Here is a 25,322-nt window from a genome sequence, read left to right as displayed (position 1 = left end):
TTTTAAAAACCACCAGTCCCACTCCGGACACCCTGTATTATTGTAATGCTAACTTACTTGACTGCTACTACCACATAACTACTTGTTCGAATATAGAAGCATGTTACCACTCTCGGCATCTAGCCTGTGGCTATATACTTTAGCGTACAGTAGGTAGTCGGAGACTACGAATAAAGTTTTGGTACCTCGAGTTAATGTTGAGCCAAAACTTTTGTTTCACTCGTATGTTTGTAGTCAGGGGTGGACTGGCTATGTAAAAAGGGCGCGGTCACATACTCTGGGAGGGCGCCGTCCATCCGAGGCTTTCGATTGTATGGAATACCCCCTCCTAATGAAAGAAAGTGCCGGGGGGCTTCCCCCGGGAAATTAGTACACAAAAAACAACAAAAGATTAAGTAGCTATTGCAGTTAATCACGATAGAATTATACAAATTTAATATTTTCATAAACAAACAAAGTGATTTTGAGTACTAAATATATTAGGCCTATATAAATCTGCACACTTTAACTGAGACTACAAAAATCACACCAGTTGTTTAAATTCTTCGGCTACATTTGTTAACAGCCTAATTATAACTGAAGATTTGAGTTAAGTTTGTGGCTTATGCTATTTTTCATACTTTTGTCCTTTTAAAACTATGTTCATCATAACATTAACTTATTTTTCATCTATTTTTAAAACAGTTAATAAAAAGTATACATGAAACATTTACTACAGATTAACAAAAGTAAATTTAGAATGATATACCTACCTAGCGAAAAAAGAAATTCAAAAACAAAACTGGAAAATGAAAGTAAAGTCACTGCTTTATGCTTAAAGAAGCCTTTGCATCTCATTGCTTTTCTCACACATTTTGTCAATAATAAGATTGTTGTCTATTTTGGTCAGAATGTCTCTTTCTGAGTTCATCAAGAACAATGATTCCTGATTCCAGATGTTCATCTGTAAATCTTGAACGGAGTCTTGTTTTTATGTAACGCCACTAGCGCCCCTAACGGCGGGAGTGGGAGAGAAAGACATGTAAAAATGATCTAAAATGACCGAGATTAGAGTCAAATCAATATATTTCGAAGTCGCTGAGATCATTAATGGTACCACCAAAGCCTAAAACAGAAAGGGCAAGGCTGTAGGCCGAGTAAAGACGGGATCTGGGAACGGAGCAGTATAGGTGGGAGGGTTGATATATAAAAGTAATCCAAAATGACCGATATTAGAGTGAAATATATAAATTTCAGGGTCCCTAAGATCATTATAATGACATTCCCAAAGCCAAAACCAGAAAGAGCGAGGCCGCAGGCCGAGCAAATACTGGGATTTGGGGTGGAGCGTGGGGTTGGTAAGGTTGATATGTAAAAATCGTCCAAAATGACCGATATTAGAGTCAAATCTATATATTTAGGGGTAAATCTAATATCATTAATAGCATTCCCACGCCGAAAACAGAAAGAGCGAGGTCGCAGACCGAGCAAATACCGGGGTCTGGGGTGGAGCCCTAGCTGGCCAAAGGCTAGCGAATTTATAAAATAATTATGTAGCTTTGTTTTTTTTTTCAATTATGTTCAGAGAGGAAACTGTGAGCCTTCCCGAGGCTAAGACGGGTCTTAGCCCCTCCCGAGGAGGGCGCAAAGGCACTGATGTGAGGAGGGCGCAGCGGCCATCGGGCCGGTACTTGATTATGGCCAGTCCACCCCTGTTTGTAGTTTGAATGCATGACGGTGGTTCAAATTCCGACTTAAGCTGTAAGTCTACGTTTCATATAGCATTAGTGCTGAAAAGTGGCACTAAACTACAATAAACCGTACCAAACCAAATCCCAAGATCAAGGGAGAGTGAAGTAGTATTTATCAGGCTATCTTAATTTTGTATTCCTAGATTCTTGCTTCAATCACAAGCACACACACGCATAAATAAAACTGGCTGGGGTCTTTAAAGCTCTGGCTGATTTTCCTACTCCCCTTCTCAAAACATGTTCACTCGCAGACAGTAGAATGTCATAATGTATCTGAAGATTGTCGTTATTTTAAGGGTCATGTGGAGAAAAATTAAATGAGTAAACTTTGTTTATTCGATGAAAAACTGATAAGCTGTTCCCTGCGCGCCATAAGTACTACTAAAATAATTTTTAAAAGTCTTTACTGTAAAATAGTTTGGTTCGTTTCAAGTTAAACAGTTGGCCACTCCATAAAGTCGCCCCTGCTCTGAAATAGGACAAACCGAAATACAACGCTACACATTTCAAGCAACAGAAAAAAAGTACATAAACGTTAAATTTTGTTTACAATTAAAACAAAATAGTTAATCATTATGCTATTTGTAAATTATTCAACTATGGATATGCGAAAAAGAACATAATGATTCTTCCCAACCACGGTTAGAGAGAAAACTTGCTTGAAACGAGACGTCTGGACACATTAGATTTTAGTCAAAAAACAAAGAACATATCCACACGTGGTGGTGATCGCGACTCGTTCTACCAACTTGTATTCAGGTATCAAGCCATCATAAGGCACTAATTTGTAAAATTTCGTAGTGCTTGTACGTAGATGGAAGAAGGTCAGTGTGAATTCACGTCATATGAGAGATATGTTTTCTAAGTTATCTGAAAAATACTACTAATTTGCATGTGTATTATTGTCGCTCTTTCAGAATGGCCGTTGAAGTCTTGTTTTCGTTAATTTAATAGCTGGAATCACTTATTTTCATAATGTAAGGGAGACAAGCTGCCCGCTTACTATTTCTTGAAGCTGAGGTGCAATATATTTTATTCAGTATGCACACTAAATTCAAAATAATTCAAGTATTCTACGAATATCTGGAATACCACACAATTCTTTTTACACAATTCTGAATTGATTATTTTATATTGACATTCAATAAAGGGTAACAGTAGTATTTATGATTTAATAATTTTATATTTTGTTTGCAGCTATATTTAAATATGCTAAGAACAAAACTATTTTTGATCTTTAACTATATATCAACTTCTTAATGAGTTAAAGACAAACTTTGTGTTCATTTTATTTTGCAAGAAATGCTTCATCTATTCACACTTCTTTGACGTCAGAAGTCATAATTACTCATAGCTCTTGTTTGCTCTGGTCAATGACATACCCAGCGAACAACACAACTACATATTAAACTGGAAAATGGTCAATAACCTTCAATAAATGCAATACATTAATTAATATAATAAAAATGAAATCAATCTTATGCGAAATCGAGTCACGAAAAAACGGCTGTAATATCTGAAACATTTTTTTTTAGTACTACACAAAACTGGATATTATCATCTCACTTTGACTAACATGTTTATTTATGGGAGGAGTGAAATGGAATAATTTACGCGAAAAACTGAGTATCTCATGAGCCTGTTCAATCACAAAGACGAAACTCGGTATATAAGCTTCTAATTAAAAATAAGCGGAAACGTGTCCCAGCGTTTCTAAAAATTTTCGTTTTAGAGAAAGAGGGAAATTCCTATATTTTGTCGCAAAAGTAAGTGACGTCTGTTTGTAATCACATCGTGGAGAAACGGCTTGAACAGTTTGAAAGGAATTTTGGAACGTAATTACTGGCTATCTCGAGCTAGCTCTTTGTCATATTACCTTGATTAAGCACTGTATCTTGCGGTGGGTAGATGTTCGAAACTTAAAACCAAAAATAGATAATTTCAATAGCAAGATGAAACTTAATATATAAACACATCATTAAAATAAGCAGAAACGTGTCTCAGAGGCTTCGAAAATTTTGACCATAAGAAGAGTGGGGACAACTTATATACCGTGTTTACTCGCGTATCTAATAGCCGCACTTTTTGTAACAATTTTATAAGGTGAAAATCCAACTGCCATTATTACGCGAGGAAAGATACCATTCAATTATCGGTACGATTAAAACAATTTCGAATGTTTATACATACAACATCATGTCAACATGAAAAATAAAATATAGCCTACTTACGGTAAAATATTAAATCTTGTAAAAGTTAAACTCGCAACTTAACCGTAAAGTTAAACCCGTAAAACTTGTAAGAGTTCGATTCGTAGGAGACAAAAAAGAACCCTTCTTGGCATTGACAGAAAAGAACGATATATTACATAGTCGGGAAACACATGAATAACAAGTACGTAATACCGCAAAGAAGAAACATTCGCAAGAAATGTCAGAGGTGTTCATACATGCCAAAGGCACTATACACTCTCATTCAAAATTTCATTTTGTTATATCTGCATCTAACGAATTTGGATAACTGTTCAACAGAGCATCATCTTCACTTCCGTCCAAAGCGGTGAATATACCGGTGTTTTTCAAGCTTCTTTGACACAGTGTGAGATGTTATCGAAGGCCAACTTTGTAGTATCCAGTTGCATAAAAGTTCGAGAGATGGACGCTTTATTTTACCACTGTTGCTCGGACTCGCCCAAGTTAAGCAATTTCGAAGAAAGTCTCGTTCACAAAGATAAAAATTCCGTATACTGAGATTTTTGTGTGAGGAAATTTTTAGCGAATGTTTCTATTTCAAACTTAAGGTGCGGCTATTATGCGAGAGCTACTATTACGCGAGCAAACACGGTAATTACTCTCACTACGTTGAAATCAGCATTTTTGTGGTTTGTAATCTCACCACGGAAGAAAATCTGAATTACTTGAAATGAAAATGAAATGAAAAGAAATCTTTAACGTCCCACGGCTATGCCGGTTAGGCTAAAGTAGACGGTGATAATGAGAAGTGAGTGGAAGGGTGGGATGAAGAAAGTGGGAAGAAACGGGAGAACCCCGAGAAAACCGACGAGCACGGTGTTTGTCCACCACAAAGTCCAAACGGCGCGAGCTTGGATCGAACCAGGGACCCCAAGCACCGGAGGTGAACGCTCTACTACTGAGCCACCACGCCCCCTTACTTGAAATGAGTTTCGGGACCTAATATCTACTCAATCGTTTATTTCTTCACATGCCACTTTGGTTAAAGGGAGTATCATAAGGAAATTGAACATTTATGCTGAAAGCAGAGTACTCCATGGGTTTTTATCATTACGCTGTCATTGAAATATGTACCCTAAGAGGAATTAAAATATACAATTAAAATAATTTCTATAACTCCATTCTTCGCATGCCATAAACGGGCATTTCAGCAAGTATGAAATAAAAGAAAATAATAGAGTAATTACAAAATACGAAAACTCTATATTTATTTCTATTTTCTTTGAACTATAGATATTCTTCGGGTAAAAATGTATATAAATATAAGGATTGAAAATATAATCTACTATCACGAAAAGTCGTTTTGTTATTAGAACCTATTATTATTATTATTATTATTATTATTATTATTATTATTATTATTATTATTATTATTGTTGCTCCTGGTGTAAAACTATCTTAAGTTCATTGCGACTGCGTAAAAATATTGTTTACTAAAGCTAAGCAAGATGCTTGATTCCAGCAGTAGTCTAACCTAAATGTGGAAACCCAAATTAAACTACATAAAAGCTTGCCAAAATAGTTAGCATTTGAACTGGTCACAATATACCATTGATACTCCAGTGAGATCGACTTGCGGAAACAATATTAGATAAATGTAGAGAAATAATTATTTAACACACTGTTGCGCATTAAAGAAAATGCTGTGTATTACATAACGTCTCTGTTTCTGCCCTGTAGATTACTGGAACGATGCAAAATCCAGACAATGGTTAAACCATTGTTTGAATAGTAGGAGTAACGGAAATGTCACGTGTAAATAAAAGCTCAATATTTTTCGGTCACACGTAGTAAAATATAACATTGAGCTCGAGACCTTAGTTTAGAGAAGTGAACACCAATCCACTTAGTGCTACCCACGGAACAAGATTTTTTCATCGTTTCGAGACGAAAATGGAACGAAATTTTTGAGTTTTACATCCCACGGTTATGCCGGTTAGGTTAAAGGAGACGGTGATAATGAGAGATGAATGAAAGGTGGAATGAAGAAAGTGGGAGGAAATAGGAGAACCCCGAGAAAACCCACACACACCGTGTTTGTCCACCACAAAGTTCACGTGGCGGGATCGTTTCGTGACGAGTCGAGATGTACATTGTTATATTTGAGACGAGACGAGAAGTTTCACAAGTCTCGTAGTTAACACTAGTACATCCACGTTTCAGATCCCAAACACTGTTTCAGTGTTACGTGATTCATAGTATAAAAATTATAAATTGATAAAGTGGTTGTACGAATGCAACGAAGAGTATTTATCAACGTTTAAAGATACGGTTTACATGCTATATCACACGATTCGTCGATGTCTTATGAAGCGGAAGGATTCTGGCAATTTCTAGATTAAAATTTAAAAATAAAAAGCAAATTGTGAGCATAAATTTACAAAACGAGACAAGAAAAATTCAACCTTTCCCCATTATTTATTCTGTCGTCTTTTTTAAAAAAAATAGTTTGATTTTCTTCTTCTTCTTTTTATATGTATATAACTTACGAGATCGAACTATTGAAAAAACGATAGAATAAACAATGAAGAAAGGTTTAAACTTGTCTCCTGAAAAAGTTAAGAAAATGAGATACGCCCGTTTGTCTCGATGGGGACGTTATATTCTATTTAGCTTCAAAAGAGCTCCTTTGTGGCTAAATGATCACGAATATTTTATTTTACTCGCTCGAGAGACCAAGGTTCAATCTCCGAATGGAATAAATGTGGTACTAATCTCAAGTTAAGTAGTAGGTCCACGTCTCACTAGGATCGTTGCTGAGTAGTATTGTCCTCGAGACGAGACGATCCGAAAAATAAGGCATTTTCTCCCCTTGTCGCAAGTTTTGTAGAATTTTCGGCCCGTTCTGGTTGGCTCAACTCGATTCGCGGAGAGCTTTTCTCGGGTTCTGCAGGTTTGTAAATTTATGTACAAAGTTTATGCCGTATTTTTTACTTAGTTTTATCTAAAGTTATCAAAATCCTTCTATGTCCAACCCTATTTATTGACGGAGTATGATATATTGTGTAATGACTTCCATAACTTGAACACTGATAAATACTCTTTAATATGTTCGTACATTCACTTTATCATTGCATAGTTTTTATATTGGGAATCATAACACTAAAACGTATTTGAAATCTGAGACTTGGGTGAGGTAATGTTGCCCAAGAGACTTAATAAATTTCTCGTCACGTCTTGAAACAGAGACGAGAGTGCACAGGAGTACATTTTCAAATTCGAGACCAGAAAGTAGACAAACCTCGTCTTGTTTTCAAGTCGAAAATCGAGACAAAACGAACAATTTATCTCCTCGTGGGCGACACTACTGCTGGGAACTGACAAGGGACGTTAAACTTCAACTAAACAACTTAAATCTATTAACTTACATCCACATGCACACACACAATTAGACCTAATTCATTACAGTGTATCTAGAGAGTAGGATTCTGGTGTTGCATTTCAGTAAACTAGCTATGATATGTAGAATTTGAACCCACATATTGTACCAAATGTGTGCTGTCAGGCTACAAGCGAAAGAGTATGTATAAATCTAGACCATAATGTTGAACTGAGTAGGATTTTATTTAGGCATACACGCAGTGGTGCTATTCAGCCGGTTCGCCCCGGTTCGCTACAACCGGTTGACTAAAAAAATTCCAGTTCGCTCCATATATAACAGTAAATTTTACCCAGTTCTACCTTTATTTTTAGAAATTCGTACAGTTGCAGGGTTAAATATATGATCTCTCAGAACAAGGTAAAATGTTTATTTCTTAATCTCAAATGCGCAAATATCAAGAATGAGAACGGGAATCACACGAGTGTAGTGGTGAGAGTTATTTATATTTGGAACGCATACATGCCATTATTAACAACTGTTGATCCATTGCTGGATTAAGGTCTTTCCAATACTCTTGACAACCATCCATCTTGGATAATTCGTTTCGGAGATATTCGCAGTGCTACCTAATTTCGTCACACACCCTTGTATCAGGATGCTGTGTAGTCTCTACTTGTCACTTGTGGTATCTACTAAAACTACTAAAACGCTTGCTTTTGTCTACCTTGTATGGGTTTGTTTTGGGTTACACCTATTCATCTACTCTCTCTCTCTCTCTCTCTCTCTCTCTCTCTCTCTCTCTCTCTCTATATATATATATATATATATATATATATATATATATATATATATATATATATATATATATATATATATATATATATATATGGAGAGAGAAAGAACCGGTTGTTAAAAATTAGAATAGCAGCACTGCATACACGTGATTTCTGTTACGAACTAATAACGGAAGATGGATTTTACAATTGGAAACGCGCAATAGATTTTAGTACACGATGGTGATATCATATTCACATTATATCCTGTATTTTCAGATCACTACTGTTTTCTCTCACTCTCATCCCCTTCCTTTTGGATCGATATTTCAGAGTTGCCATGGGGTTGGTGTTTGTTTGTTTATGTTTCGCTAGTGGTGATTGAGTGACAATTTGTGTTACCGTAGAGAGAGAAAAAAGGTCAGCGCATAATGCGGGAATGCTATGTTTACCTCCACGATAAAACGTTTAATCTTTTAAGCGTTGTTACCACAGCCTATTATGCCACTTTACTTGACAACAATCTTGCATCACCAGCAGAACAAAGCACGGTGATGATTAATATATGGAACTGTATTTTTTGAGGCAAGAGAGAGCAAAATCATATTTTTAAATTAATAAACACTATGTATGGCTATAATCTCTGAAACTATGAGGTGTAGAACTTTGAAGTTTTGTATAAACGTTATCCTTGCATCGTAAATTGCAAATAAGGCGATGTTTTGCGAAAAAAAAAATCGTATCCTAACGGCGCTAAGAGATTTTTTTTTTTTCATTTGCTAAATCTCCGAAACTATAACGTGTATAACTTTAAAATTTTGTACAAGTGTTTTTAATATATGGATAAAACGAAGTTTTGAAAATTCTATATCCTAAGGAGGGATGAAGATTTATATTTATTTATTTTATTCGCCCAATATCCGAAACTATTAGATGTAGAAGCTTTAAATTTTCTATATATGTTTTGCTAATACCATAAATTGTAAATAAAGCAAGTATTTGGAAATTGTGTTGAAATAATTTGTGCCGATCATCAGATATCTGAAACTATAAGATGTGGACTTTAGAATTTGGTACAAGTGTTCTCCTTGTACCCTATGCTGTAAATAAGGCGAAGTTTCGGGAATTGAACATCCCAAGGAGGGATGGGGGATTAAACAGTTTTATTCTGTTCTCCAGACCTCTGAAACTACAATACATAGAGCTCCGAAATTCTCAACAAATATTCTGCTGACACTCTAGAATGTACATAGACCCCTAAGGCCAAGTTCTGGGAAGTGCATATCCTAAGAGGGATGGAAGTAAATATTTATTTGCCATTCACCAGTCTTCCGAAACTATAAAGCCTTGAAATTTTGTGTAAATGTTCTGCTTGTACCCTAGGCTGTAACTAAGACAAATCTTCGGAAGCAGCATATCCTTAGGAGGGATGGAAGGTGTAAATAGTTCATGAGTGTTAACTTGATCTTCGAAACTGTACGGAGCAGAACCTTGAAATTTTGTATAAATAACGTTGGTTCCTCTCACCATGGCATAGTGCATCCTCATGTTGCACATAGAATATTTCTATATGTAGAGGTTAGCTGCAAATATATTTAAAAAGCAGTCGCGTAGATAAAAAAAAGGAGGTCCTTCAGGTTGGAGGCTCGGCGTGAGGTTACCAACTTCAGTCTGTAAAAAAAATTAAAAAATGGTATCTTAGCTCGTTTTCAGCACAGTAAAAGAGACATGAGACTTGGAACATGAAATGCATAAGGAGGCTTTGAAGGACAGGCGCATTAAAATCCGTAACGAGTGAGTTACAGAAATACAGGGTAGACCTGGTAGGAGTTCAGGAAGGTAGACAGAAAGGAAAGGAAGCGAAGCAGACCGGAAATTTACGTTCTTTTATGGGAAAAGAAATTTATAAATCGCCAATTAGAAACGGGGTTTCTCGTTTACAAGCGAATATTATGAGTCCATGTCAAATTTGCGATTTATAGACTTTATTGCTTTTACAGGTCGGTGTTCCGACGTTGTTTTTCTAAATGTACATATTCCAACAAAAGACGAGAAAGACGACATAAAATATTTTTTCCCCGAAGAAGCAGAATATGTATGTTACCAACTCCAAAGATACCATATGAAAATTCTATTCGGGAATTTCAACGCGAAGGCGGGAATAGATGGCATTTTCAAACCGATTAGAAATGACAACGGCATTAGGTTTGTTAATTTTGCGACATAAAAAAAAGCTTATCGTGACGAGTACATAGTTCCCACATCGCGACATTCGTAAATATACTTGGTCCTTACCAGATAGAAAAAAAAGCACATAAATAAGTTGATCGCGCTTTAGTAGACACAAGGAGACAATCTAGCATAAATGATGTTAGATCGTTTAGGGGAGCTGAGTGTGACAATGATCATTACCTGATAACAGTGATGATAAGAGAGAGGTTATCGTTGAGAAAAGGAAATATTCATCATTTCGAAACGGATAGGTTTAGATTAAAGCATTTAGAGGAAGACCAAGCATAAGAGGAATACGGGATTGAAGTGTCGAGTAGGTTTTCTGTTTTAGAAGGTTCGGAATACACTAATTTCTAGGATACATTGGTTAAAAAATACAACATTAAACTTTCAGCAAAATAAAAATATTAAAAAATTGGGACACGCGGAAATACCTAGGAACTAACCATGATTTGACAAGGAATACTAAAGTAACAGAGAAGACAAAACTGGCAAAACTGCGTTGACTGCAAAACCCAAACAATATAACAACTCAAAATTTCATTGATATCAAGCAGGAAACTTCCAAAACTTTTACAGCAAAGAAATACGATTTTGCGAAAGCTAAAATTATTGAACTTGAAGATGATAGTAAATACAGAAATATTTGGTACATGTATAAAGGTATCAACTAATTTAGGAAAGGTTATCAACTTTGCGCTTATATATTAGAGAAAGCAAACGGAACAATTCTCACTGATACACATAGAATTATGAATAAATGAAAATATTTCTTTGACAAGTTGCTTAACATGCAGCCAAAAAAATAATGTTTGCCGACAAAGTAAAATGCACACAGCAGAACCGTATACTCCAGAGCCTAACCGAACAGAAATAAAATTCGCTATAAATAAATTAAAGAAACACAAATATCCGGGTTGGACTAAATTCCGGCTTAGTTCATATTAGCTGGAGGGGAAAATTGTGAAACTAGAAACAAACTCAGCTCTTCACTTGAATCAAGGAGGACTTAACCCAAGTGTGGAAGCAGTCATTGTTCCAATTCACATAAACGGTGACGATACTGATTGTAATAATTATTGAGGCATCTCTCTTTTGTCAACATGCTATAAAATCCTCTCCGACATTATATTAGCAAGATTGACACCATGCGCAGTATTGAAGATTTAGTGTGGGTTCAGGCGAAATCGATCAACTATCGACAATATATTTACCATTCAACAAATACTCGAAAATTAATGGAAGTTGATTAGGAGGGAAACACTGTACAATATTCTTACTGAATTCGGCATACAGAAAGTTTAGTTAGATTCATTATAATGTAATTAAAGGAATCCCAAAGTAAAGTCCACGTAGGAAAATACCTGTTCATGAGAATTCTCGTCAAGAATATACCGAAATAAGATGTGTTGTCGTCATTATTATTCAATATTGTTCTAAAGTACGTTATAAGGAAAGCCAAAAATGGCAAGCAAGGCCTAGAATTGAATGGTTCTCATCAGGTTATGGCGTATGTTGGTTATGTAAATCTGGTAGAGCATGATATGAGAACAATAGAACTGAAGGCAGAGACTTTATTAAATGCCTGCAGGGGTACGGATTTAGAAGTAATTGCACAGAAAACTAAATACATGGGCATTTGCTGTGATCGTAATACTGCAAGTTACGGGCATGTTAAATACTTTCGACAAAGTGGATAGCTTCAAACATCTAGGATCAACATTAACATACCAAAACCACTTCCACGAAGAAATTACATGTAGACAGAAAGTAAGGAATTCATGTTCTTATTTAGCTCAAAATCTTTGTCTTCGAGAATTCTGTCGAAGAATTTGAAGCCGAAACTACATAAAACGATAATCACGCCTGTTGTGCTGTATGGATGTGAAACATGGTCGCTTACCCGGAGGGAAGAACGCAGATGAGGTATTTGAGAATATAATACTGAGACGAATTTTTGGACCCAAGAGGAACGGAAGTGAGGAATGGCGAAATTTCATAACGAGGAACTACATAATTTATATCATTTACCAAACATTGTTAGTGTCATCAAGTCTAGGAGGCTCAGGTAGGCATGCCATGTAGCCAGAACGAAAGAAAGCAGGAATACTTTCAGACTTTTAACTAGAAACCCCATCGAAAAAAGATCATTAGGAAAACCTAGGCGCAAATGGGAGGACAATATTAAGATAGGAATACAGAAATATGAATACAAAGTAGAAACTGGATTTAGTTAGCTAGGGGCAGAAGTAAGTGGAGAGCTATTGTAAATGAAACATTTAACGTCTAGATTCCATAGGTCATAGTTAGTTTACCTCCTTGCACCTTAGGCTTCAAACAAGGCGAGGTTTTAGAATTTTCAAATCATAAAGGGAGATGGGGAGCCTTATTTTTTTTTAATCTGTTCGCCAGGATCTCCGAAACTATTAGGTGTAGATTCTTTAAAAAAATTGTATAAATGTTCTAACACCTTCGACTGTAAATAAGACATGATTTTGGAAATGCATATCCTAAAGGATCATGAAGGGGGGGGGGGGGGGGGGTAAAAATTTCGCCGTTCATCAGATCTCTGAAACTACAAGGAGTAGAACCTTGAGATTGTGTGAAGTTTCTCCTTGCATTTTAGGCTCTATATTAGACGGGATTTTGCAAATCCGCATCTACACAGGGAGATTGTAAGTTTATTTGTAACCAGATCACCAAAACCTATTGATCGCACAACCGATAAATTTTATTTGAGTTATTCATTTGCATTAAATATCAAAGATGAATGTAACACAGGGGAGGAAGAGATTTAAGATACTGTTGGCGGCAACACGCGGGGCTATAGGCATTCTTTCTTTTTTTTCTTCTTTTTTTTTGTAATAAGTTGTAATCTCCGTGTAATCACAACTATTAATGATTATTTGTAAGAAACACACCTTCTTCCTTTTGCACCTTCTTCCTTTTAGAAATCAAACAGGACAAGTAGTTCGACAACTCATAATGAAGTCTTAAGCTTGATATCTGGAGCTACTCATCTGTATGAAACCAAGTATGACAGTTCGCTTTTCCAACTCTTAGTTTCAAAGGTATACATTTAAAATGAAATATGCAGAGACAAGTTGCTAGAGTTAGTATCAAATAAAGTTTGAAAGGAAAGAAGAGTTCAATAATAAATATATATTGATGACTTTGAAGGTTTCTAATACATATACGGAATTATGCATATACAGCATGCCGCCAGCAAAATAATAAACAATCATTTTTGTGTAAGAACTTACAAACAACTTGATCATTTTGAGTAATTTAATAAAGTAGTAACTTTAATTGTTCCAAAATTATTAACAAAATAAATCTTATGAGGTGGGTATATTATTTTTTAAATCACTATACGTGAAACGTAAACAATGTTAGCAATAACCTTGCTTTTCATTTGAAAACATTCAATTATTTTCTTACGCATAGAACTAATTCTAGAATATGTAGTAAAATGAATAAGGTTATGAGACATTTGCAATGCATTAAGTAATAACACTAGAATCATGAACTGACTAATGAATGACACATTAAACTACCAAATTTTTATACTGACGAGTCTTTATCACTGAGCAAACGGATTTTGTAATACTAAAAACAAGTGTTTAAAAGAAAAAGAAACAACTGTGTGAAGAAATATATACTAACATACTTTTATCTTCCATTATGCTTCTTTATACAGGCAGAGAATTAGACGATCACATCAGATAAACATAGCTATGATGATACATTTTGTAAAGTTAGAAACATCTGCTGAGCGTTGGTGGTCTTGAACCTTACCTGAAAATTGAAATAATATTTTTTCTTAAATTCAATACGCGTACGATGAATAAACATGGACTTCTCGTATCTTTATTGGTACGAATGAATCTCAGAGACGTGCTTAAATAGAGTTTATCAATATTAAAGTATTAATATGTATTCAATGAAAGTCAATATTCAATAATCTTACAGGATCTGCTCATGAGCACTTACTGTATTTAATTTTGTGCTAAACCAAGTTGATCACAAGTAATTTATTTACAATCTTTCTTGAAAGCAGCATCGTCTACTTATTATTAAAACGCATCAAACGAAATTTGATGTTAAATGTATATAAGTTTAAGCTGTAATATTCACATATAGCTATAATTGATACATGTACTTACATACTGCATGTAACCATATTATATTTAATAAATTGGTCTTTGCTCTCCTTAAATTTATGAAAGACGTAGGTATGCACTAATATTTTAGCGTATGAATGACGTTTATATTTATATATTCATATTTAGCGTTAGGTATTAATTATACTTATTTAGAACTTCGATAAAAAAATATTGAACACTTGTTTCTATGAATGTGTTTTCCTTACTTTCGTTAAAGATATTTACTTTTGACTACTGATGTTTCATTTTTATTCCTTGCAAAGTTCAACCGTTTGTTTTACTCTCTAACCCAACGTGTAACACTTCCTTCTCATCAAATAAAATCAGGAGAGATCGCGCGGTAGCAGAGTTTGCACAGGGGTCATATCAGAAGGAATGAAAGGGAATGGCAAGCTGTGACGAATGGAGAATTGGCAGCCTTGCAAACAGAGTCATTAGTTAGTGATGCAAAAAACGGTTCGCTAACTAAAATGAGCCGCTTTATTTGAATAGCTCAACGACTAACATATATTTTTAAAGCAGGGAAAGTGTTGTGGATTTTAAAACTAACATCGCATTATCAGATTAAATGTGTTTTATAAAACAAATTTGAGAAACCCATAATTTATATTTTAGGCTCCAGCATATTATTACCAACAAATTCAACTTAAGAAAAAAAAGAGAAAACCAGACAGTTACAATTTTAGACTAATATAAATTATAATTAGCAATTGTAACGTTATTTATGTTGATTATGTTCTTTTATTTATTCTCTAAAAAGTGAGGCACTATTTCTGTATTATAAGGAACACTTTCAATTTCATGTTCCACGCTTTCTGATTTAGAAATAAATTCACATTTAATATTTAATTTATTAAGAAATTTTCGGATGCAACTTAAAAGACAAGTTTACACTAGACACACAACAGTTATTTACAAGCATAACAACAATGGAAACTGACCTATGTTGAAACTTTACAGGATACATCCTGACATATTCGCCTTATAAAATTGAAGAAAAAATCTGGAAAATTCAGTCAAGAAGGCCAGTAGCCACATTCGAGCCGGGAGCCTCCTGATTGGGAAGTAAAAACACTCTCTATCCTTCACCTGTTTTTCAAAATTTATTTTGGTATCATCTGTCCCTTGACAGTCTTTCGGGAACCCACTCAAGAACCACTGGGATGAGTGTTGATTTCAGTTTTGTCGAGGGTGATTTTCAATACAAGAGAGCAGGGGTGAAAATAGTATTATGTATCTACTATTATGAACGGTCCATATTAAGTATGAACGGATATTTGACTTTCAGGGAAATTTTGTATCTTCGAGGGATTTTACCCACGTCACTGATTGGCTATGAGACAAACTATTTTTATTCAACAACAGTTAGATACAAAAAATGACATACATCGTTGCCGTAAATGTTTATTTTTTGTATTCAATTTGAAGTTAACAATTGCGTGTTGAAGAACGGATAAGTACACAAAGTCTTCAAGGGGTATTGGCCCAAACATCTCAACTATGTGCTCCCATAAAATTCAGCTACGTTTGTAGGTACAACTTACGGGAATGACGTTTTCAATTCAGTACATCACAACAAAAAGAATTTTTGTATTATTACACAAACTATCTTAAATACCATTAAGTAGATCATTATTTAGGCTAGAATTACCTTTCGTAGAGAAAATAACGAAGTAACTCGTAGCAAGGGGCGACTATCTCTGATTATAAAATATTGTTAAACATTAAGTGCAATTATGAAGGATTTGTTTTCCCGTAAGACTTGTGCAATACACACCTTTATTTAGCACAAACAGTAACAGAATGAGTGCATGAATAAACACTGATCGACTAATGAGTTTTGCTGCACATGTATGCTTTCATTGTTTAATGTCAAGTGAATTGTCTACATCCTATTAAAAGAGAAGATCTAGGGAAAGGAAAAGAGGGGTTCTTATCGGTTTTTACACACTGAACTCTCTCTAATTCGTTTCTAATTGTTCTTGAAAAGTTTACGGATTTAGTTTTCGTTTTGTATGTAAAGTACCATTGTTGGTTCAATTGCCACATGAAATATCTCAATCATTTACTTCGTTGGTATTATTTTATTTTATTTTATTCATGTCCTGAAATACACAGTACATACACTACGACAAGGCACTGTTACTTCAAATTAATTCTATGTGTTGATTTGCTACCGTTTGTATTCAAGCTGTATAACGTTAGGCTTAGCGGTTTGCTCTAACAATTCATAACCATTTCCACATATATAAATAAAATATATTGCATAGTATATTTTTTTCCATTGTACCAGGTTGTTTCTGTTATTACTGTCGTACGTGATCTCACCTATTCATGTGCACAATCTCTCCTGTAGGAGAGATCGGACAAAATAGGGATTTTTAAAAACGGTCACCATCAAGAGCACAATCACTTTCATTAACGATTGCGTATCTGATATTATGTACAGAGAACCCAATTACACACTGCGTCATTCTTAACAATATTCCCTCAATATTAGATATTTTATGCTAGTTTGTTGAATCGTGCGCAAACTGTCCTTACTTTACCTTATTCAGAAATTGACTTCTGTACATTTACGGCAGGGCAAGAACTTGGTGGTTTTCCACTTCTAAATGCGTAAAATAAAAATTCACACCGCATACGACTTTGCTCATACTTCTGTTTTATATTGATGTTAAAATCATCATCCCATGATGTTACAAAGTAACTGCTATAGAGACTAATTACTACACTATTTAGAGAGTATATGGTTGATTCCAGTGAATAACCGGCTAAGTCGGGAAAAGGAAATTTTAGAGGAGAGCAGTTTAAAGGTAAATTTTACAGCAGTTACCTGGTTAATTTTGACATAACTGGTTATACACATGCTGTAACTCCCTCAATTTCATGAATTCGCCTTGACCGCTTCTACACAATATAGAACTCACCAAAAGAAGCTTATATCTGTAAAATAAAAAAAAAATAAAAAAGTAAACTTAGCCGGTTGTTCACTGGAACCAGCCATGTATTATTCCGGTATTATAGTTATGAAAATGTCCATTTTATCTCCTAACACATTTTTAGAACAGTGGCAGCATACGTGATACAGATCACGTCTTAAACTGTATGCTCACGTTCCATGTAATATTGGTTCCGAAAGACGTGTTAAACTCCAAACATACATAGTTTAACACATTTGCTTTCAAAGGAATAATATGCCAGTGGAATTATAATGAAAATAGCGGGAACAGGAGAGACCAACGCAAACAATCAGTGTGTCTTGATTATTTTTTTGCGCTGGATATAAGTTTCACTTTAAACTCTTGTCTATACACTCTTATCCTCACCGCTATATTTTTTATAGTTATATAAATGTATAACTATATACCAAATATCTATGCAGATGTTGACACATGCTTGATTGAATAATGATATTGTCGTATACATTGTATAATCAAATTCAAACCAATAATACCTTTAAATTCTGATTTGACATGTAGCTTGGCTTCATTTTTGTCAAAGTAATGTTTAGGCTGAAGCCAAGTTTCAAATTTTAAATATTCTTCAGTTTTGTTTCCCATAAAGCTTTCAAAGATGCTTGTTAATATATTCGTGTTTCAGTAGAGAACTTTATTAAAGCTAACTTCGTCACTCGCCTACTTTGATCTGATTTTCTGGTATCTGCTACTTTCCATAGGTATATCTTGGAACTTGTATATCTTGGAACTTTTCTCCATAAGAACAAATTTGTTTCTATGCTGTTAATGTTTAATTCATCCATACATGTTGAATATATAAACAAAACATTCGACTGTGTACATAATTAATGGATGAATGATTGCATTTCCAAAACGTTCTTTAGTTATCGTTTCAAGGCCAATAAACCCCCAAGGTCAATAAGTATGATAGATTGAAAAGGGAGGAACACACACAGTATTAGTTGAAAGCTATTTGTTTAAGCAGTGCTATGTTGCTCTACATTATTCTCACAATTCACGAAAAGGTTCAACTTTTAATTGAATAATATGTGATCGCTGTTGTTAGTTTTGACCGTTTAGACCTTTGAATTTAATCAGTTTCCCAAGTGCCTCTCAATGGAGGGTCAACAAGTAAATTCTACTCTAATATGAATGTTGAGCTCCAAACCACGAACACGTGACTGAGAGACACTTAACACTATCTTACATAAACATATTAATAAGCAAACATTATTTAGTTTTTATAAGGTTTAAATATGTCGCATTACTTAAGAGGTGCTTACGAAAAGTGACGACATAAACCACGTGCTCAGACATGAGTAACGCGTTTTTACGTGTTTGATGATTAGCTATAAATGGCCTTGGAACACCTATTAGTATGCATTTCTGCACTTGCATCTTCTAACTTTGCGTCTATATATTTGCGCCTTACGCTACTAAAAAATTTATCAATTTAAGGCAGTGATTCTCAAACTTTTTGGACTAACGACACACTTTACTGAACGCCCATGGCATTGCAACACACTTGTTTTATTTTTTTATTGTTAATAATATAAGTAATAGTAGTGTAAGACTATAAGTTTCTATAAAGTAGTGACTCTATGTACTACTAAGCATTGCTGCTGTCACTGGAGGCGTGGACTGGTACAGTCTGTTTCAAAATTTAGTTTAACTAATTATAAACTGCTTCATTATTTTTAAATTCTAAAATTTTCCGACACACCCTATGAGAGTGCACAACACACCAATGTATTACAACACACTGCTTGGGAATCACAATAACAACTAAATTCTACGGACAATAAGTATTGCTGGGTTCCTACATTGTTTGCTGCTGTTGAGTGTCTGATAAATTGCATACTGTTAATCCGTAGCACAAGAGAACACTGCTATTATGTAACACTGGTGGTTTCCGTGAGGCAATCACGTGATTCTATCAATTTCAAGGTGTTCGGAAAGAAACTTGTTTACATTCATGCCTGTGGGTTTCCTGTTAATCCAACGTAACGAGTATCCACCGAAAATGATAAGTAATTTTGTGCAACAATATGGTAAGTTCATTGAGAACATCACGTGAGTTTTACGAACAAAAGGGAACCTTGGAAACTATTTTTGGCCCAGAACCATTTCTCTCTGCCTTTCTAAATACGCATAGTTTATATTTGACGGTCGCTTAATTATATATGCTTCAACTATATCACACCATCAGCTTTCCTATTGAATTGATGTATTTTCCGCTTAGTTGGTAGTCATGACATTCCAAGATCGACTTCCTGTCAAAACTCCTATGCAATATGATTCGCTTTAGACTAAAACCTCTATGTAATTGCAAACAAGATATGGAAATGAAATTAAATCTCGTCACTTTAATGACTCGCAGTACTGTTGATTGATACTGAAAAATGAAGTACTCACCTAGGAAAACGAAAAGATGCTAACCACTGTAAGCAATCCTGTATAGAATAGGACATTCGAACATTTAGACCGGCGTTTTAGACACGAAAGCCTTATTACTGTGCCACATTATTCCTCTAAATAATAATATTGCAAGATTTGTTTTAAGTTCTATTTAAATACAATCGTTCCTATAAGCTTCTGATTTTCACGATCTGATAAACAATGTGCCTTATAAAAGCAAAAGTACACATTCAAGGTAGAATACAATAAATAAATAAATAAATAAAATATAAATAAATATAAATTAAATTAAATTTCTAGTTTAAGGTTCCATAACCATGCGCCTATGCCAGTGTCTCCCAACCTTTTTCAACTTGCAGCACACTACGGGTGTAACTTGAATTCTCGCGGCACACTCATAGATATTATTATTTGTAAATATAAAATACCATGGTATTTTTTTCTGTGATTAATGATCTTTCTCACAGAGAAGAAAGCTCGATCACTGTTTTCCCCCGTGGTTAATCATTATGCTTTACCATTCTAATTTAAAAATAGAAAACAATTCAATGAAATATTGGACTCAGGTTTGCAAAAACTACGCTTTCTTTTTCGAAAACTGTATCCAACCTTTCACTAAGAAGATAGATCACTAAATAACAAACGAACAAACACATCTTTTTTTACTTTTAAGACACAAATGTACGTAATTTGTATGCATGTTTGATTTATCGAAAGTATTGAGTGATATTTTAAAATTTCAGGTTACGAAATAGTTTGCAACAATAAAGGAGCAACAATGGTCATAACAATGATAACAAATACTTCTTTCAACATTAAAATTGTACACGGTATGGAACTTAAAATTTTAGATTCATAGTAGACGTTCATTGTAATGTGAAATACAAATATACATTTTCCCTTATGTCTTGCAATCTGATTGCTATAGAATTAATAATTTTGTTTCGATTTCCCCGCGGCACACCAGCGGCCATTTCACGGCACACCAGTGTGCCGCGGCACATCGGTTGGTAAACGCTGACCTATGCAAAGGGAGACGGTGATGATGAGAATGAAATGGTGTACTGAAGGAAATGAAAGGAAACGGGGAATTCCGAGGAAACACATGCACACTGTGTTTGTCCACCACAAAGCCCACTTGGCGTGAGCTGGGATGGAATCAGGGATCCCCACAACAGAGGTGAGTGCTCTATTATTTCTTTACAAGAAATATTTTCCTTTTTCAATTGTTCAGAACAAATGGACACAATACAAACACAGAAAGATCAAGGACAGTTAAATTTCCAAAGGGTTTCCCACCAAGAATCGAACCCAGACCACGCAAACAACAGTTACACGCGCTTGCTACTAGATAAGCAGGGAAAGCGCCATTGAGCCGCCTCGGCCCCATAAGATAGAAAAGGAAATTGACAATATTGTTTGCTGATTTCCCAAGGAAAAGCTTGTTAACCTAACTCAGATGGTTTCACGTAAATAAAATTTGAACTCTCATGTTTTCCAATTGCAAGAACTCAAGAAACGGTGCTGTTACAAACTGATTGTCACTGCTCGTCAGAAATTGTTAAATGTGCTGAAATGCTACCTATGTCGTTCACTCTATATGCTTATTTCCAAATCTTTGAAACTAATTTTGTGCAGTAATAATGTACATCAGCGTAATACTATAAGTGTAGCCCATACTGTAGCGTGTGCGTGTGATCAAAATAAGTATGGCAATTTTCCTGAAAATAAAATACAAATATAGTTCGATTATTTGTATTTGAAAATGACAACAGGAAGAAAAGAAAACCAATTTGTAACTTATTTATAATGATACAAAGTATATCCGAGGAATGATAGATTAGTTAATTGATTATAGTTTGACACGTTTTCTTTACAGCAACAAGACTATGAAACAAAAAGTTAAGTTTAACGTGGAACCCCGACTTACTTCCGCTGGGAATTGAATGCAGATTCCGCGAGCTGACGGAGAACGCTAATCACTCGGTAGTAGACGAAATGATCGTAGAATATAGGATACAATGTATTCAAAGTTTTTTGGACTGAATATTATTAACTCATTTTTATTCTCATATTCATTTTTGGTGTGTGCAGGTGAATATCAAGGTAATGTAACTCAGTTGTTATACATGTAACATCCCTAAATTTAATTTTCAATATATCCTTCCACGCAAGCTACTTAGGTTTTACGCATACTCTTTCAAACCATGGAGGAGAGGACTGGCTTCACTACCCCTGCTCTGCTGATCTATCCCCTGCCAAATATTGCTGGGTGAATGACTATAACCTATATTCGAAAAAAAAGCACGCATACACATATTCAGTAACAGAAAGGAAGAAAATCAACTACTCAATTTGGTAGTCAACAGTGACGGCGCTAGAGAGGGGCAAGGGATGGTTGTCTCCGAAGGCATCTTCGCGCCCTGCCTCCCAGAAATGTTGTAATGGAGGTCATTTATTATTTTCGGTATACAAACAGAAAGCTGCCTCCTCAATAATATATACTATATATATATATATATATATATATATATATATATATATATATATATATATATATATATATATATATATATATATATATATATATATATATATATATATATATATATATATAACTGACCTTCCGCTTGCCCGCCCCCAAGAAATTAAAGCTGGCGTCGTCATTGGTATTCAATAGGAAAAGCGAACTCTTCTGTTCATTTTCTTCACTTGAAGTATTTATAAGGTACACCAATAATAATAGTAGAGTGATTCTAATTTTAGTATTTCGGCAAATGAAACAAAACAAGGATAGGAAAGGAATAAAGTGTCGTCGACAACATAGTTACATTTCTTTTGTTTAACTTCTTTTAGCTTGTTTTCTGCATGCTCATAATTTAGTAATCACAATCATTTTCTTTTCTTTTTTTAACTATGTATTTATGGTTGTAACTAATTTTGACGGTTGAGTTAACAACAGTTAACTTATTTAAATTCCAATAATATTATAGAAATTAATAAGTGTAATGTAAAACATAGTTTGATTAGGAATATATTAAAATAAATAGCCAGGTTTAGAGTTCTTGCTTAAGAGGGAAAAATGGAAAAATGAATTGTGTAATTCTACATTTAGAATTATGAAACCATTGCATAATATTACATCTTCACTTGGTGGGAATATGGAAGGATATAATGAAGTATGTAATACTAAAACCACTTGATGACTCAAGAGCAATTCTACGTCAGTGTAGATGAAAAATGTGAAGAACATGTTAATGATATACTGTATACGACCTAGAGCAATGGAAACAACACAAATTGTATTTACCTGCTAGTATAATATCAGCTAATAGTACACCATTTTATCATGCATTATTGAAACTATATTACATTATAAATGAGCACAAACGAAATAAAAAGAGTAAGACTTATGAGTTTAGCAATTTTGAAACGTTTGTGGCTGGCTGTATCAGAAATTTTAGACTGATTCATAAGATCACAATCAAAAGTGGATATTTTTTGATAACATTATTTTTCTCTTAAATATTTTCTACATGACGTAACCAATTAATATAATTATACCTTATTAAAGTTAAATACCTTCTTTTCAATTCATATAAAACATATTGATATTTCATGTTATTGGAAATAAAATTTGTCAACGGAAATCCATTTTTTAATTTGACTGAACACAAACATTTTATATTTCTGTCTCATTTAACTACTAGAACTTAGCAATCAACTTCCCTTGCTAAACTCTGAAGCAACTATAAATGAATAACTAAGGCACACAAAAATGCTTTATTTCATATATTTGCTGTATGATATAAAATAGTTTCATTTAAGATTTTACGAGAATATTACAAAATACATCTTTCAAGCTTGTTTTTTTTTAATTTGTTATGGATAAAAAGACGAGAAAATATAGAAAGAAAAACATCTAAGGCTATATTAAATATACATATTAACTAATTCTCAACTTGAAATGCATCAAATGATTGATTTTCAATGATTCTAAGTGTGTACATATGTCAAAGCGTTGCAATACCATCACTTGTTTCTTCTACAAGAAAATTTACATTTCATCCCAAATCAAAGGTTCATCAACAAGGTTCTATTTGTAGCTACTATTTGTTATGTACATTCTTGTTAAACCTTCTGGATATTGTTCAGATACTCGGTTCTTGGCTTTTCACTTCCAGTTTTCCTTTCATCTTTGTCTTCCGTTAGTAATTTAGTCTGTTTTGGACTGCGAATTAAATTGTGAATTATTTCATGATGCTACTTGTTGTTTTCACTATCACGTTGAAAACTCATCACTTTCCATTTGTTTCTTTTAGCATATTATTGCTATTTCTCTTTCCTGTTTATAACGCCGAACATTCTCCTCCTTACCATATCTCGATTATTCGCAGCTTTTCCTTTCTTATTTCCAAAGTATCTGTGCTACAGATTCATACAGAGCTATAGGCCTACTTCACACAAAGTTCTTAACGATTTTGCTCAGCGTAGAAACTACACAGTATGTCTTCTCTCGAATATAATTCTATGTACAGAAGTCGAAAGTTTGAGGCGAATATGTAGAATAACAGGAGAGCGGACGCATTTACTTTTTTGCAAAAGGCAATCCCTATACTTTATTTATTTATTTATTCCTTTTTATTTTATTTTTTAATTGCCAATTTTTGTATTACTTTCTTAGTAATGGTAACATTTTGAGTAATTGGTAGGAGTTTGTCATTGCGCTTACAACTTTACTCTGAGCATTTTCCTGAAAATGTATTTATTAAATCAATCAATGGCATATGCAAAAAAGATTTCCGAACTTTAACTCTCTGTGAGCAAGATATTATACAAAAGTAAGCATTTAACATTTACAATATTAAGATATGTATACAAATATCTGAAATAATATGATCTTGAGAGGTTGAACCTCATCCTTGACGAAATTATTGTATACGCCACTGAAATCAATGTTGAAGTCAAATTTATGATGTATATGTGTGAAAGAAACTTCAGAATGGAATCCGAGGATTTTCAATGCATCAAAAAAATAAAATAACAACAATATATTCATTTAATTGCCATCTATTGAAATCAACTATGTGCACAATCTTTAGTTCCAATACAAGTTTTGTTTCTGGAGGCTCTTTTCGGATTATCGCATATCCATTGCAATCAAGAATTTTACTTACCCAAACTAACCCATAATCTTTCGTCTAAGGGTTTTTTACACAATAATGCAGTAGAAGTGGAAGACAAACGTATTTGATTAATACATTTCCAAAAAGTGTTTCACTTTGTGAACAATTTTCATATTTTTCCTCATATTCTTACGTCTAGGGTGTATCTACTTCGCTGAAATATAATGTCCTTGAAATTTCGAAGAATTTCAAGACATTATCAACATAAAATGGCAACACTTTCTTGAACCAAAACATTCAAATTTATTTTCTCTAAGGACTTTGTCGCGCACTACTTAGCACT

The 25,322-nt window shown here is 34.2% G+C and overlaps 1 protein-coding gene across 5 annotated transcripts in view; it reads right to left on the bottom strand.

The window, feature by feature from the left end:
- The window catches only part of vri (nuclear factor interleukin-3-regulated vrille), a 1,376,222-nt gene that overhangs the window by 307,890 nt on the left and 1,043,010 nt on the right, over positions 1 to 25,322 (bottom strand). Inside the window, exon 6 of one of the 5 annotated variants that reach the window (XR_014131906.1) lies at positions 14,093 to 14,107. The exons of the other annotated variants lie outside the window; for them this stretch is intronic. The gene's annotated coding sequence lies outside the window, so the exon portion shown is untranslated. Of the gene's footprint in view, positions 1 to 14,092; positions 14,108 to 25,322 lie in introns of those variants that run through there. 5 annotated transcript variants of the gene reach the window in all.

Source organism: Thermobia domestica, chromosome 6 (genome assembly GCF_964235325.1).
Source record: "Thermobia domestica chromosome 6, izTheDome1.hap1.1, whole genome shotgun sequence".
In the NCBI taxonomy this organism is placed as follows: Eukaryota; Metazoa; Arthropoda; class Insecta; order Zygentoma; family Lepismatidae; genus Thermobia; species Thermobia domestica.
Note: the sequence above shows the minus strand (reverse complement) of the source record. Positions and strands in the feature narration are given on the sequence as shown.